We start from the raw sequence: 6,000 nt of genomic DNA, 5'->3' as shown, positions 1-6,000 counted from the left end.
CCCTATACCCCAGACTCCTTTATAATTAACCAATGAATTCTTAGATAAGGAAGGAAAGATTCAGCTGTCGATCTACAAACTAGGAGACAAACAAAAAACAAGAGAACACATACTTCAAATAATATTAAAGGATATTTGAATTTCCACTCAGTTCACAAAAACATAGAACTACATATTATGTAGTTAATATTGTCATAAAGCATTAGAAAACATTAGAACTAGAATTATCCATATCGATAGAACCTCTGATACTGATCTGACGCAGTGAAGTCGTTTGATCGATTCAATGCAGTTCACTAATATTAATATTAAGCTTTCCCTCACTCTTCTTTTTCTTACCCGGATTTCAAGGACCAATGCTATTATGATGACTCAGCCTAGACTGGATTCTACTATAAGTTATAACTCTTCCTCAATTGTGTACTATGAGAACTCATTAACCTGGATCCATGTGGACTCTTCTTGGACCATAGGTTATAATAACTTATCCTGATCTCTAAAATACGATAACTCTCAATAAGTTATATGCAACGAGAACCTTGTGACATGAGGACTCTTAATAGACTTGGTTGTATGTTAAGACATCCTATACTCAGTGATATAATTATTCGTCCTGGTCGATGAAGAGGTACCTACTCTTGCTGTAGTTTTTAATCAAATAAATAAATAAACTTGATTCAGATTCTGATAATAAAGACTTCCTGCTTACTAGTTGCTTAGTTTTTTTACCCTTGATTGATTATATTAATATCCAATTCTTTTCTTATTCTCCTGAATTTTATTGTTTACCTCAAAGATGTAATTTTTTTTTGCCACACAGTTGAAAATTTTACATGCCATACTTGGAAAAGATTTGTTAAAAGTATGATTATCCTCAAATTCTGCTTCGGCAATGCCTGAAGCATAAGGATCGTGCACAAAAATATTTAAAAATACTTTTAGAAATAATAGTTGAGATGAAGTTATTTGATTGTACATTGGCTGGTTATCTTTTAAATTTGAAAATTAGAAATACAAGATTTAATGAAAGGGTAAGTCCGCCTCTATCAATTTGATCAGCCAGTGGGGTTGTTTCCTCATCAGAGGTAAAAGAGAACAAATCTACATCAAATTCTCGTTTTTTATATGAAAACATATTTTGGCATGATTTGCAAGAAACTATTTTAGATAATGAGTGACAAAAATAAATAATAGTTGCTTATTTTGAGTTTTTAAGCACAGCGTTATCTCGCTATCACAAAAATACCCTATGTATTTGTTGTCAGCTGTCGATTCCCTCTTCTCCCTTGATAAGTCATGGCTGGTTGTAGGGTCTTACCCCCCCGACCAACTACCCCCTCCCGTCCTTTAACCCCCGATCAATTGCCGACTTTAACCCCCAAGCCTTTCACCCGTTAGGCCATCTATCCCCCGGCATTTCACCAACTATTACAATAAATAGCAAATATAACACCAAACATTCAACCCTTTAAAAGCCATAGAAACGTAATTCTTAATTTAACCAAGGAGTCCTTGATTTAACTTAGTGACGTAAATATTAGTGATACGTATTATTATTAATTAATTATAATATGTATATCTCATCAACCACGAGATAATAATTATATGCATTTAAGTATATATTTTGCACCTTTCCATTACAAATATGCCATTGATATTACTTGAGAAGATTTTGGAGGATTCTATTTGATTTTGTGATATTGAAACACATACCTAAAAAATTAGATATAATTAACCTATTTATTTTTGATATGCATGACTCTATTTCACCAAATTTAAGGAATTAGCCGAAAATCCTTCCCAAAAATTGATTACAACATTATTCGTATACTTGATCAATATAATCAATCCCTAAATTCATTGTATAAATAAATTACTAAAACTGAATGATTTACCAACTTTTTCTCATGGGATTAAGGAAATTAAATTAGGCATTATTATAAATATTTATGCTATCTTATGCTTATGGTTAAACAATCAGGATAAAGTTAATTAAAATTTTTCTGTATTTTAGTATTAAATTTTGGATGGTTTATAGAACTCAAAATTACTTTCCGATTCGAACTTGAAAGTTTCATAAATACACGAAATAATAATTTATTCTATACTTATGTTCCGTTTCCGAAAGAACAAAAATAAATTTAACAATCGCTCCAAACAACCATAACATTCATTTATTACTTTGGCCCTCAATCATTAAAATACATGGGGTAGTTAATCAGAGGTTAAAGGACAGGCAGTAAAAGCCCTGTTCCTATTATTTATTGGTATGTTACAAATAATTCTGTTTAGAAATTTAATATAACGAACTAGACACATGTTCTCCGATTTTATGGGGGTTCATGGGAGTTACGGACGTTGTACAAGGACAGGTATTGAGGTAATGCCAAACCTATCTTTTAAAACTAGAAGAGCAATATGAGCAGTTCAGTTTAATTTTAGCCTTCGTTTGCAATGTGTTGAATAGCTGAAATTTAAGTCTACAACTTATTATAAGGTATTAAAAAATATCTACTTTTATGTATATAATTTCTTCATATTTTCAGTTACTCGCTCCTTTCGTTCAACTGATGCGTCGCTCTTTTACTTCTTTATAACTGTATATATATTTGCGTTACCCCTAGGGGAGTACTTTAGTATTAGACTACTGAAGATATATATGTATAGATGAAGAGTGAAGGATAGAACAGGGACAAGGGAAGAAGTCCCAAAATAAAAAACTATAAGAATATATTACATGGAGTCAGAAGTGGGGTAAAGTATCCTGGGTAATGGAGGAGGAAGTAGTGACGTATACCTTTACTCCAAATGGGACTATGATCCCAATGATACCACCTCCAGCTCCTCTGGTAGTGAGAGGGGATACGACCTATAATGGGGAACAATTCAAAATGAAGTTTGATATCTATATGAACTATTTTCAAGATATTAGAGATTCTGTTAAGGCATCGATATTCCTTTCAACAGTAGGACAGGAGGCGCTGGAGATATACAGTGATTTTGAACTATCTGACGCCGAGAGATTTAAGTACGAGGTGGTCAGGGGGAAGTTCGAGGAATATTTTAGTCCAAAAAAAAGAATGTGATATTTGAGTCCTATATGTTCTGGTCCGTAGGAAAAGGAGAAGCAGAAAGTTGGAAGGATTTCTATTCGCAGATTAGGAGAATGTCTGCCAATTGTGAATTTGCGTCTCAGTAGTAGATAAACTTGAGAGACAAATTGGTGTTCTCTATACCGGACTCGCAAGAAGATTTAGAAAAGACACTGCTGTATAGGTCAGAACTGACCTTAGATCTATCCCTAAAATAAATGAGACTGAATGAGAAGACAAAAAAACAATTAAGGTCAATGAGGCGCGTGTCCCAAGAGATGGGCAGTCTAAAAATGGATAAGACAAAAAGTCACAGAGAGAAGAGAGAGCATTGTAGATGGTGTGGAGCTAAGGAACTCCATAAGTAAACAGAATGCCCAGCTCTAAAATACAAGGCAAATTGTCGAAAGTGTGGAAAGGTGGGACACTACGCAAGAATGTGCTCGAGTAACCAGGATAAAAACAGAAGAGTAGAGGAGGTGGTGGATGAAACACCAGATATTCAAGAGATAAACACTTCTTCGCAGTTTTTTCTAGATACCATTGAGGAGGAAGAGTGTGGTACAGTATGATGCATTATTATGTTGGCCAATGGAATACCTGTCAAAGTAAAGGTGGATACAGGAGCTAATGTTAAGGTGTTTCCGAAAGCATATATAAAGACACTGAAAGTAAAAGCAATGGAAAAGGTGGGACCAGCAAGAGGTCCAGATGGAAATCTAATAGAAATAGAAGACGGATCGTAGATTGAGTTTGAATGTGGAGAAAGAAAACAAAAGGGAAGAGTAATTTTTGGAAATGTAAAGAGACCACTACTGGGATATAGCGAAACTATGGGTTTAAAATTAATTAAAAAAACTATTGATAATTTGGAATTTCCAAGTATTCCGGGGGAATATAAAATACCACTCAGGGAAGAAGCAATCCCATGGGCTGAATCGGTAGTAAGTAAAGTTCCAATACCTTTGAATGATTTAGTAAAAGAGGAAATAAAAAAATTAGAAAATTATGGTATCATTAAAAATGATATTGACCCAACGGATTGGTGTTCACCTATTGTAGTTGTAAAGAAGGCTGTGGGAATACGTTTATGTGTGGATTATCAAAAACTGAATAAATATATTCGGATTCCTAGGTATCCGATAGGTTCGTGTCATAGTTATAGTTGATAATATTGTAGAGAAAAAGGCGTGCAAGGAGAAGGGGGGAAAAAAGACATATGGTATCATTGTTTAAAATACTGATGTGATTATCCTCTGCCTGCTTTATTATGATTTCTGAGGGTATAACTAAAGTATTTATTAGCAAAATGTTTAATGAAGACATACTACGTATAATTGACTTAGACGTTTTTTATCCGTTACAATAGATTTGAAAACGTCACACTGCATGAAATTGTAATTCATTATTAACCTTATTCTCAGAATAATAGCTAATGAAACGACAAAGTAGAGTATTTCAAATATATTTGAAGCTGAAAGTTTAAAAAAGAAGGCTTTAATTAAATATAATCTGCATACTAAAAAATATACAATCATACATTATTGTTAAATATACAATCATACATTATTGTTAAATATACAAAATTAAACAATTGGAATCATATAACTAATAACAATAAATTATATATACAGAATATTGAAATAATAGATTGATCCAAATAATATTTTCTTGTTCTGACACCGGAATCCAGTTAAATATGTCATTACTTTAGGTTGCAAAACACAAGCGAGACGTGGAGTTTAATCAAAAAAATAATCACCCCTCTTCTTCATGTGGAAGTTGCTATATACAATTGTGCATGTAATTATTAATAATAAAGCAAATGTCAAAATCATAAAATTAGACAATAAATATACCAATAAAAAAAATGTTACAAATAAATCCATCTTTAAGATTTAGAGCAAAAGCTAACTATGTAGTAATGTCCGGGGGGGTATTACTCCTTATTAAGAGCATCAAAAAAAATATTTTTTGTTATTTATGCTTACATAACAACATACTATTATCATGAAGGATATACACAATTGCTAATTATAATGCTACACCCAATGTAACTACCCCCGTTGTTGTGACCATTTAAGCAGTTGTTTTTGCCTTTTATAAGTTTTCTGAACACCATTTCTTGGAGCTTGTCAACCATAGCTAAGCCTTAAGTGATAAAAAAAGTAATATTTATTGACTATGTAATATTGGAAAACCTAATTATCATACCCAAGTCTTTAAGTGAAGAAACTTGTCTCAGAAGAACTAGTTGCGAACCATCCAAAGCTACTACCCCCGTTGTTGTGACCATTTAAGCAGTTGTTTTTCCTATTTAATGAGTTGTGTATCATAATTCTTGATATGTTTAGCTAAAATAGAATCATATTTTATGGTTAGATTTAAAAAAAAATTGAATACTTACTGTTAGATAGTACAAAATTCAGAGTTCCATTTCGAAATTAGTAAATATTTTATACTTTTTACTAATAACTTGATCGTCATTTGGTGTGGATGACTCAAAACATTTTTATATGTATTTTTATAAATGACATCAGTACCAACATCCTCCATTAATTTAATGATGGTTCCTCGGGAACGGATAGGGTTACCCGTGTATTTCTTCATAAATTTTTTGAACGTAGATGATTAGCAATGGATAAGGTTATATTACATGCAATAAGCATCTTTGTGAGATCAGAGTTAAAGTCTGACGTGATGTATTCATCTTTAACTTGATTTTTTAGATGAATATCCATGCTCTTGATATGAGATGAGGATAATGAGTGGCATGTAATTCTAGACAGGGGACTAAAGGCACATTTATATCGACAAATCCGACAAACCATCTGTTTCTCATCCGGTAAGTATTTTCCAAATTCCTAGGCCTCCATTTTCAGAAATCCAGACAGAAGGCGACGTTATT

Source organism: Lepeophtheirus salmonis, chromosome 4 (assembly GCF_016086655.4).
Source record: "Lepeophtheirus salmonis chromosome 4, UVic_Lsal_1.4, whole genome shotgun sequence".
NCBI lineage: Eukaryota > Metazoa > Arthropoda > Copepoda > Siphonostomatoida > Caligidae > Lepeophtheirus > Lepeophtheirus salmonis.
This window is presented reverse-complemented; position numbering follows the sequence as displayed.